The sequence below is a fragment of the Diceros bicornis genome, chromosome 21, assembly GCF_020826845.1.
Source record: "Diceros bicornis minor isolate mBicDic1 chromosome 21, mDicBic1.mat.cur, whole genome shotgun sequence".
Taxonomy (NCBI): Eukaryota; Metazoa; Chordata; class Mammalia; order Perissodactyla; family Rhinocerotidae; genus Diceros; species Diceros bicornis.
Window position 1 is genome coordinate 25,178,028 of NC_080760.1, and position 11,824 is coordinate 25,189,851.

At 41.3% G+C, this 11,824-nt stretch overlaps 1 pseudogene; it reads left to right on the plus strand.

Annotated features, from left to right (window-relative positions):
• Positions 1-5,691: 5,691 nt before the first annotated feature.
• LOC131419410 (nucleolar protein 12-like) lies at positions 5,692-6,434 on the plus strand (annotated as a pseudogene).
• Positions 6,435-11,824: the final 5,390 nt, after the last annotated feature.

Below are 11,824 nucleotides of genomic sequence, written 5' to 3' on the forward strand. Positions count from 1 at the left end.
CATGTAGACAGGGACTGTGGCAGCTGCAACGAGCTTCCAGATCTACCAAGTAAGACTTCAAACTCCTAAAAGAGGAATTCCTAGTCTAGTCTAAACCATTCATTTTAGAGAGGAAAAAACCAAGGACACTTTCTAATGTTGACTAATATACCTACTATTTTTGTCATTTTCCACACCTTTCCTCAGTCCCCTGAACTCCCTAGCTGGACAAAATCATTCCCTCCTTCTAGAAATAATCATCCCCTCCTTTTGACTCCCATCGAATTTTGTTGGTACATCGCTGATGAAATTTACCTTATTTTATAAAATCTAAGGTGTCATCTAGTAAAACAGTCCTGATTTCAGAGATACTAAATTTGAGGCAGGGAGGGGGGATACACATTTTAGAATAGCTGAAATGTGGTATTAGTCTCTGGCTTGTGTTTGAGCTATATATATACTTGTCTTATCTCCACCAATAGATTTCAAGTCCTCAAGGGAAGACTATTCTAATCATTTTATGTAGTCTAATACAAAAGTTCAGCACCTTGCTCTTTGCAGGAACCCAAAGCATATTTGAAAAAAAAATGAAAGAACAGGTTTATCAAGTGGACCTGATAGGAGTGAAGTTTGCCAATTCTCAATCTAGTGCTCTTTCTACCAAATAATAACATCATCAATCCTTATTAAGAGAAGGTCAATAGAAACTTTAATACAAAACAATAACCATAAAAATGCTAATATGATCTTTATAAAGCACTACTGATGTGCCAGATACTGTTGTAAGTGCTATACTTATCCACAATAGCCTGATGTCCTGGATACTTTTTATGCTCCTCCTCTTCATCTTCTCAGCCCACCTTCCTGCTCTGGCCATTGTGCACTGGTGGAGCCCTCTGGATCTCACCTCAGCCACACTACCTATCTCTTCCTTTTGACCAGACGTCTGTGCCTCTACTGGTTAGGGTGCCTGGGGCATCTCCCTCAGCCACACTGGTGCCTGCACATACTTGGAAGTGTTACCCGGTCCACCAATCCCATAAGACATTAACAACAACCCTGCTCAGAACAAGCCTAACATATTATCTTTAGGTTGCAGGAAACCATGAAGGAAGAAAGGAGAAGATGGCAAAACAAAACCAGTTGAAGGCAAGAGGGCAGTCTGACTTGAGCTGACATAGACCCCACAGCTCATTATACACTCATTGTAATACATCACCATATTATAGAACACCCCCACTGATGCCATGACAGTTTACAACTGCTATAGCAATGGTAGGATATAACCAAAAAGAAAACAAAAGAGGTGGCACCCTTGTTCCCCAGAACAGCCTGCCCATTTCCCTGAATGATTATGAATATTCCTCCCCTTCATTACCTAGACCCCTTATAATAGCTGCTTAATCACCCCAGGAGCTGAGAAGTTGATTTGTGAACTTAGTTCGCGCTTCTCCATTCTTTGGCCATTGAATAAAGCTTGTGCTGTTGAACACTCAGCTTCGGTTTCATTTCAAATCTGCAACACTGAACAGGAAACAACCCTCCAAGGAAGGGATGGACTGTGGGTACGAGGCCCACCCATGGGCCCCTCCTTGGAGCTCCTCTGAGTGTGTACTGGAGTCCCACTGGAGTGAGGTGAAATTGGTAACAGAAGTATAAGGAGGTTACATCCCCTGGAGAAACCCTTGACCAATGGGGCCAGGGAGCTAATGGATAAATATCCCCTTCTTCTTCTCAAGCAGATGATTCTGAGCTACCTTTTACAGTTTCACAGGGAGGGCCCAAGAGAATCTCCCACCATTGTCCACATCAGGATCCAGCTCAATCATGACCCCTTGGACCAACCTGGCTTCCTTCCTGTTTTATTCCTTCCACTCCCAAATTCTAGTCATCTAATGAATTTCTAGAATTACTTCCCAAAGTAAACTACTCACACATAATCTTCTTAGACTCAGAATTTTGGGAGAACCCAAGCTGAGATCCCTGTGAGGTAGCTGCACTAACAGCCCAGATTTCAGATGAAGAAAGTGAAGCACAAAGAGTTGAAATCAAATGCCCAAGGTCCTACAGCCAGTAAGTGGTGGAGCTGAGATTCGAACCCAGGGAGTCTGATGCCAGAGTCAATATCTTTAACTACTTCACCTTCTCTTTCTTTACAGAAAATAAAACTTGATTTTTAAATAAACAAATTAAATATTTTTCTGCCTAATTAATCACAATTTGTTATATTGTTACAATGTTGCATAATTGGTCCACCATCAAATACTGTAGAGAATTAATATTTATTAAGTACCTTCTCTATGCCAGGTACTTTAGTATATATTATCTCATTACTTCTCACAACACTTTTGAATGGTTAATATTTTAGAAATTCATTTTGCATATGAGAAAGAGGGACTTTAGAAAAGTTAAGGAACTTGCCAAAGTCACAGAGCTAGTAAGGGTTGGAACCAGGATTGCAACCCACTCATTTATTTATTTGATTAAAAATATTTATTGAGCACTTGTAGTGTACCAGGCACTGTTCCGGGAGCTAGGGATGCAGTCCAAGCCCCTGCCCTCACAGAGCTTATATTCTGAAAGAGGATCTGCACAATAATTCAAACAAATAAACGAGAATCATTGGGTAGTGATAATTTGCTTAAAGAAAATAAAACAGGGAGGTGAGAGCACTGATGCTGAGGGGACACCGAGAAGTTTCTCAATGTTGGCACTATTGACACTTTGGGACTGATAGTTCTTTGTTGTGGGGGATCACCCTTGCAGGATGTTTAGCAGCATCACTGGTCTCTACCCACTAGATGCCAGTAGTACTCCCCAAGTCCTGATAGCCAAAATGTCTCCAGACATTGCTAAATGTCTTCTGGAGGGCAAAAACACCCCGACTGAGAACCACTGACTTAGAGCAAAGTTGTTCAGGTGGGGTCAGGCTAGGGATGTGTGAAAAGCAAAGCAAGTTCATACTGAGCGAGGAGGAGAGGGGCAGGAGATGAGGTTACATAGGTAGGTGAAGGCCCCAGCAGGGAAGGACTATTAGGCCAGGGGAAAGAATTCTGATTTTATTTTAAGCTGCTCCTGACTAGGCTGACTAGGAAATGCTGTGATTGTTGTAGAATAGCCACTGACATTTTCTCCCTCTTTACTTTTCAGGAGCTCTCAACCCTCAAGCCTTGCCAGCCTCTGCCCTGGGTTTCACACCATCCAAGTACTCGGGGCCACCTCTTCTGTCCTGTGCTGCTTTCTCTTACAGGTCCCTGTGGTTTGGCACTTTGCACGTGTATCTTCTCCCTCCTTGGTGCCTTTCCCCTGTGATTTTTTGCCTGGAACACAACATCCTGAACTTCCCACCTGGAAAACCCCTAGTCATGCTTCAGGAGCCACTTCAAGTATCTGCCTCTGCAGTGTGTCTTCCCCAACTCCCTCCTGCAGGCAAATACTGTAGCATATACGCTAGTGCCTTATCATTCTTTACATCTGAGTCAAGTTCTCCATCCTCACTGCAACTTCCCCAAGGGTGTGAGCCAAATCTTGGTCATCTTTGATTCTCTGGTAACTACCCAGTGCCTGACATGCACATAGAAGGTTTGTTCCTCCACCAAAATCTATGTTACTATTTTGAGCCTTCTTCCAAATGTAAGATAACTACCTAAGAAAAATTCTTCCTGTGCCTCTATCATCTTTGAGAGGTGCATTCTTCAACTTTCTCTTTAGTAAATACTGATTAATACATTTTAGCTGGATAAAATGTGCAGCTCTTGGCAGTATACACACACATACACATACGCTCACTCAAGTTTAGCTACTTAGAAAATACACCTTTAGAGTTATAGTTGTTGCAGGCCATTCCTCCAGGAGAGCTACCTAGCACATAGGCACACTTTTAACTTTATGTTGGGTGGATCTACATCAAGGGACAAAAGCAATAAATGCGAGGATCACAGTCATTGAGAGGGAGTATGCACCCCAGTTGTGACTGATTAAGCATTAGGGTCTGTCCCACCCTGCAAGGATTCGGAACCAATCATCTGGAGTAAATAGGTCAAGGAGTTTACAAGCCACAGGTCTCATAAAATTTCCTCTCACAAATGCATTGTTTTGATAAATGCCTTCAAAGCAAATGGTGCTGATTTTATGATGTGTATTCAGACAGTCAAGGAGAAAAGAGAAAAGAGAAAGCAGCAATAAAAACCCACCACTCGATGAGTCAAATTGTAAGCAATGTGCTGCTTTGTAAACTTGGCTGAGTGAAAGCGAAATACTGGACTAACAAAAAAGATGGTTACAAGATAAACTTTTGCATCCAAACTGGATCCAAATCAGAGCAAGGTTCTACTTTCACTTAGCACTGTGTTTTGCACAGAGTAGGTATTTAATAAATATCTGCTAAATGCATGGATATGCTTTGCCACTCATCTGTTTTCCTAATATTAAAATATATGATAAATTTAATTATATCCTTTTCACATGATTCACACAGTTTGAACTTTGGCAAAAACAACAAATCTAGGCAGCAGTTTGAATAATTCATTCTAGGAAAAAAAATGCAACCAAAGTGTGTGGTAAACTTAGCCTTGCAATGAAACCATTAAAAAGATTTCTCAATCTTCTTTTCCTTCCTTCTTTTGCTTTAAGATACCGTGTGACCCAAAAACTCACAGGAACAAGGAAGAGCTGGATGTAAACTCCTCTTTCGAAGTGTTTGCTAATGATAAAGAGCCAAAAGGAACCCAGAATGCTGTTCTATGTTCTCTTAGCTACAACTCATCATAGTCACCATCGTCACATATTATTTATTGCAGCTGGCCCTCTGACTGCCACAGGAAGTTCATTTTTCAAAATGATTCTAGCTGCCATTTCTTTTTCCAACAATTGACAAATTTACCTAAAACAAAGAGGTGATTCCACTGGGTCCATTTTGTATTATCAAACATGGAAGCATATAATTGAAGATGGATTAAAGTTAAGTCAGGAAATTCTCCGCATTAATCCCTTAAAATAATAATAATGAACTGGAAGGATCGGCTTCCTATTTTCTTAAAAAATATATACATGCTTTTCCTTTTAAAAGACATCCAACTTTCAGTAATTGGTTTTAAATTTGGTTTTATTCCTTTACTAACCTTACCAGTTGTTTGAGATGATGGGTACATTCAGTCAAATAATTTAATAGGATGAATGAGTAAAAACAACCTAAGTATCAAAGGTCTCCAAAAGCTTTTAGAAAACTATCATCGCCCTTCCAAAAGCATTATCCCTGTCCAATCCAGGTACTAAAAAAAGCAAATAAAACAATTACTCTCTAGGCTTTAGGGTCGTATATTTCAAACTATTTCCCCACAGCCTTAGCTAATGATATTACTTTATTTTTGGTAATAATCCGAATAAGCATATCTTTAAAGTTGCTTTTTTTAAGTGACTTTTGCCCTTCCTTCTTTACTTTTTTCCATTGCCCCCTTCCAATTAGTCCCCAAGATTATGGCAGATTGTCATTTCCTAAAACGGCCACCACAATATCTCCTACCACATATTTCTTATAAAATCTTGCCCCTCCCCCTATCAAGATATGAAGTCTGTGTTCCCTTTCCTTGCATCTAAATTGGGAATTTCCTTGCATCTAAATTTGCGTCTATCACAACCAATACAGCGGAAGTGACGCTAAGTGACTTACACGCTAGGTCATGAAAATGCAATTCCCTTCTTTGTTCTGCTGGAATGCTTGTTCTTGGAACTCAGCCACGGTACTGTAAGGAAGCGCAAGCAGCCTGGGGAGGGCCTCATTTTAAGTGGAACCAAAGCTCTCGGCCGCGACCTCGGGGAGCGTCTGAGGCGAGGGGAAGCCGCGGCGCCGGAGGCCTCGCCACCAGCGGCCGCAACCAGAAGCAGCAAGATGGCGGCGACCGGAGGCCTCGGCCCGGTTCTCGGCTTCGTCGAGGAGAAGCGGCGGGAATACCTGACAGGCTTTCACAAGCGGAAGGTGGAGCGGAAGAAGGCAGCCGTTGTGGAGATGAAGCAGCTCCTCGAAGAGGAGCAGAAGCAGCTGGGAAGGAGCGCCACCGGGAACACCTGAAGATGCTGACAGAGAAGAGGAGGCGCTGGGGGAGGCGGACGAGCTGCGCCGGCGGTGGCGGCAGAGACAGGAGCGGTGCAGCAGGACCACCCCGACCACACAGTCGCCGGCTGCTCGGCCTGGCGCTGCCTGAGCAAGGGGCCGGGCGCGGTCCGAGGAGGAGGCGTCATCCGTGGAGCACCAATTAGCGCCCGAGCCAGGAGGCCCAGAGAGCCGCTGTCCCAGTGATGTCCTGTCCCGCGGCATCGCTGCCACACACAGCCGCGGTAAGAGCGCGCGGAAACCGCCCCGACGGGCCCGGGCCTCCGCTAAGAAGCCCCGCGTGCCACGCGTACCAGCAAGACCCAGCACCGCCGCTGACGGGCAAGCCTGACGCAGCAGGACGTGAGCCCCGAGACCAGGCCGTGTCCCAGACTAGGCCGCAAGGCCTGTCTCGCCTCAGCGTAGCTGTCGCCGTAACCCAGCCTGCATCGAGCTGATGACTCCGCGGCCCAAGGTTGGGAAGCCCGGACCACTCCGGCCTGGGGCTTGGACCCAGAAGGAGTAGCCAGCTGAGAGCTGGCTTCCCCCAGAAGGAGCCTTCAGAGCCAAATTTGGGACGTCTTCCCAAGTGTATACCCCGCCCGGCCTTCATCAAATTTATGAAACTAAAAAAAGAAAAAGAGCTCTCAGCCTCAGCCCTTGCTGAGCTTCACCGTGACAGCCAACGTCAACTTGACAGACATGTGAGTAACCCGTCATACAAGTACTATTTCCTTCAGCTGCCTTTGAGCTATCCCACTGATACTACATGAAGCAGACAAGCCATTCCCACTGCGGCCTAACCAAATTGCAAATTTATGAGCCAAATAAATAACTGTTGCTTTTTTAAGCCACTAAATTTTGGGGTGGTTTGTTATGCAGTGGTAGATAACTGATACATCCTCCCTAGTTGTCTGTATGACCTATTTTTCCACTCCCATCACCAGTGTTCTAAAGTCAAGTTCTCATCACTTGCCTAGAGTATTGCAATAGCTGACTCTTTTCCTTCCCTCCAGTCTCTCCCTGGTTGATTTTCATTTCCACAATCCATCCTCTATCTTGTCAACTTACATCTTATTTGTATTACTCCCAAAAACATAGAAAAAGTTTAAACTGTGATCTGAGAAGTTTTCAACATCTATCTGTGGTTCTCAATTCTGGCTATCCATTAGAATTATCCAAGGAATTTTTAAACCAATACCTGAGCCTCAACTCAGAGATTATTATACAACTGGCATAAGGTGGGAACTATTCATTGCTATTTTTTAAAACTGCGCAGATATTCTAAAGGGCAGCCAAAGTGAGAATCACTGAAGCCTTTGGGGCCAGAAAAGAACATGCAGGGATGGGTATAATGAGAACAAAGCCAACACCAGTACTCAAATTATGAGTAAAAGTTGAAGATAAAGAAGACTGATCCAGCGTTTTCAGAGTAGGAGGAAAAGCAGAGGATTAAAATACCAAGAAAAGAAAATGGGGAGTAGAAAGAGAAATTTCAGGAAGATACTGAAGATAGTTCAAAATGTTTGTGAATTTCTCTGTTATTGTTTTACTTTATTTTGTTTATTATAATAAAATGATTAATGCAATCCTGACACGCAAAGTTAATTCCAGAGTTGAAAGAAAACTTGTATGAACCCATTAGGACATGATTTCATTTCACATCTTAGCATATTCCCCAACCCCATCACAATTCATTTATTGGTTCAACAAACATATATTGAGTGCCTACTATTTGTCACACATTATGCTGGGGAACATTATAATGTCACACGTTATAGTGATGAACAACACCAAGTCTTTGCCCTCAAGGAGCTTACATTCAAGTTGGGTGTGGCAGACAATTAAAAAATAAACAAGTGCATAATATGTCAGAGGTTGGTAAATAATATAAAGAAAAGTGAAGAAAGGAAAGAGGAAAAGGAACACTAGGACAGAAGTAGGGGATGGGATGTGGGGAGTACATTTTTAAAGGTATCAGAAAAGGCTTCACTGGAAAGGTTTCCTTTGAGCAGAAATCTGAAGGCAGGAGCCAGTCGTGTGAATGGACACTGTGGGTGTGGTGCAAGGAGAACAAAGGGCAAGTGAGAACATCCTTGAGGTTCATAAGGTGCAGCAAGGAGGCCATTGTGGCTAGGGTGGAGTAGAAAAGGTGGAAAGTAGTAGGAGATGAGGTCAAAGAGACAAAAGGGACAAAAAGAAGGAGTTTCAAGAGTGAGGAAGAGAAATTGTGACAGGCAGTAGTTTATTGAAAACCATTGCTCTAATAATTTATATGGATTATAGGTCTCTGTAATAGTATGGATTTTTCTCTGAGAAAGATAAAAAGCCATTGAAGGGTTTTAATGAGAGAAGAGGCAGGATCAGTATTTTAACTAATTCACTCTAGGTGTTCTGTGGAGAATAGACTGGGGCAAGGACTGATTCAGACCACCTATCTCTGTTTTTAACATTTTCCATAATGAACATGTATAGCTTTTTTATTAATAATATAAATCTCTCATTAAGAAACATTTTAGGGGCCGGCCCGGTGGCATAGTGGTTAAGTTCATGCACTCCGATTCAGCTGCCCAGGGTTCTCAGGTTCAGACCCCGGGCATGGAAGTACACACCACTCATCAAGCCACGCTGTGGCAGCATTCCACATACAAAATAGAGGATGATGGGCACAGATGTTAGCTCAGGGAAATCTTCCTCAGCAAAAAGAGGAAGATTAGCAGCGCCTGTTAGCTGAGGGCCAATTTTCCTCATCAAAAACATTTTAAAATAGATTGAAAGAATATCTATTAATGAGAAACAAAGCATTATATTCTCCATTATTAATCTATTCTTCCAGATGTGTTTCTTAAGGAAAGATTTTCATGATGGGCAATGGATTGTATATTATTTTGCTAGAGTTACCCTTGCAAAGTACCACAAACTGGGTGGCTTAAAATGGCAGAAATATATTATCTCACAATTCTACAGGCTAGATGTCCCAAATCCAGATGTAAGCAAGGCTATGCTCCCTCTGAGACTCTGGGTAGAGTCCTTGTTTGCCTCGTCTTAGCTTCTGGCAGTGGGCAGCAATACTTGGCACTCCTTGGCTTGCAGCTGCATTAGTCTTATCTCTTTCTCATCACATGGCCATCCTCACATCATCTTTCCTTTCTGTGCGTCTTTGTCCAAATTTCCCTTTTATAAGGACACTTGTTGAATTATATTTGAGCCCACCTTAATCACTTCATCTTAACTTGGTTAAATCTGCAAAGATCCTATCTCCAAATAACATCACATTCTAGGGTATTGGTGATTAGGACTTCAACATGTCTTTTTTGGGAGGAACACAGTTCAACCCATAAAGATTAGTTCTCATGAAATCCTTAATAATAACAGAATTTGTATTATGTACCACCTTCTCTATCAAAGCAAAAATATACAAAGAAAAAAAATAGAGCTATCCCCAAAGTTAAGAAAATTTTTGAATCAAGAATGATTGCCCTGAGAAGGAGAATCCGCCGTATATTTTTTTGATCCTCTCAATTTTTGCACTCCAGCAGACATTTCCCAGAGAATAACTGAAAACTCTATGAAAAGACTTGGTTATTTTTGGTGACTTGCATTCATGGAACATGAATTTTTAATGCTTTGGTGAGTTGACCTTTAGGGCTGGATCCATTAGCCTTTATGGCCATGTAACTCCTAACACAGGTTTATTGAAATTAGAGAGTCACCCACAGCTTTCAAATTGGTTTCACAGTTCCAGGGGAGTGGGATTTAGAATCTTGGTTAACATTAATCTGAGAGGGAATGGACATCAGCCCATAAACATGTTTAAAACATGTCTAACTTGCTGAACAACTTAATTTTACCTAATGATGGCTTTTGTTTTCAGCAGCAGAATAAAAATTTTTAGGCTAACAGATGACCTTTATACAATGCCTGAATTTTGTTGAATACTGTCTTTGAGAGCCAGTAACAAGCTCCATAAAGAAAAATCAGAGCAACACATAATGCTTGGCCTCAAGATATCCCCCAAGCAAAGCAAATTCTTATCAAGAAGCCACTGGTGATCCAAGTAACCAAGTTGAGCTACAGTTAATGTATTGGCACATGTGCTGTACAAGGAAAGTGAGCATTCTGTCATGGGACAGAGAGCAAAAGAAGATGAAGAACAAACACCTAATTCTCGATATATTATCAAACGTCGTGTATGGAATTACTTTAAAAGTGCACACAGTGAAGTATAAACTGTGTTTGACCCATCTATTATCTGGAAGTTAAATATCTCCAAATTCATTTATTCCCACTAATCAGCTGCTACACGTTTTTCTCCAGCTTCGGCCATCTGCTTTTAATTACCAAAACAATCGGCAATCCAAGCTGAAATGATAAATAATCATTACAGGCTTTCAGCTTACAGGTGTAGTCAAAAAGAAAAGAAAGAAACCAAGTTATTTAGTTTTAAAGAGAGTTGAACTTACATGAATCCAGAACATTGCCAAAATTACCTTATTTCTTTGACATTTTGAAAGTTCATAAATGAAATCCACTCTTAACAGCTATAAAAGAAATTTGGATTAACAAGATTAACAAATAGGGTTATTTTGGGCAGCATAGTTGAAATAAATTTAAAAGACTCAAACAGATTTCATGGAGCGCCCCCTCCAACAGCAAGAACTAAAACTCTGAACATCTGAAGTTAGATAACATAAATGTTTCAACAACTAATAAGATATTTACCTTCATATTTACATCGATTTTTGGAAAAAAATGAAATTCCTACTTTTCCTTTTCAAACAAGGGAAATCAAGGTAAGAAAGAGAAATGAAATTAACATTGCTATCTACTATATATTTGTGTGTCACAAATACAGTCCTGTAAATAGTATTATGGAGATTATTTCTCCCCCTTTAAAGATAAGAAAACTGAGCCTAGGAGATAAAGTCAAGTTGAGAGTCAAATCCAGGGCAGTCTGTGATTGATGGGTACCTTCCACTGCCTGATTAACACATGATGAATAGTAAAAAAGTAGATAAGAGAAAGTTTCACTGTATTTTTTTTAAAGGACACTACTGGATTGACAGGTATTGATGTTCAAAAAATAATTCATTTTCCATTACTACATGTCTCATCACAGCTAAAGTCTCAATGATTATATATATTGTCTAAAATATTAAAGACTAATATTTTTTAACATTCTGGTGTTTTTCAATTTTAACAATATTTTGAGCTCTGAGTGGATTGAAGGTGGTGTTTTGAGTTTCCCAAAGAGAAGCAAAAAATTATACAAATATGCAAGAATTAATATTCTAGACTGTAGTAAGAGGTTTTTAAGTTTATAATTATTATTTTTCTTTTTTTTGTGTGTGAGGAAGATCAGCCTTGAGCTAACTTCCATGCCAATCCTCCTCTGTTTGCTGAGGAAGACTGGCTCTGGGCTAACATCTATGCCCATCTTCCTCCACTTTATATGGGACGCCGCCACAGCATGGCCTGACAAGCGGTGCAACGGTGTGCGCCCGGGATCCGAACCCGGGCAGCCAGCAGCGGAGCGCGCGCACTTAACTGCTACGCCATGGGGCCGGCCCCTATAATTATTATTGAAGTACATACATCTTACTTAGGAAAGAGCTGGTGCTTTTATATTTTTATTTCTGCTTAGCCCCGTCGTTTCTTAGGTATAGTATGTGGAGCCCTCATGTTAGAATAATCCTGATCCCAGGCATTATGCCAGGAATCCATCTTTTTAACAATCTCAAGGTGATATAGTTGCTT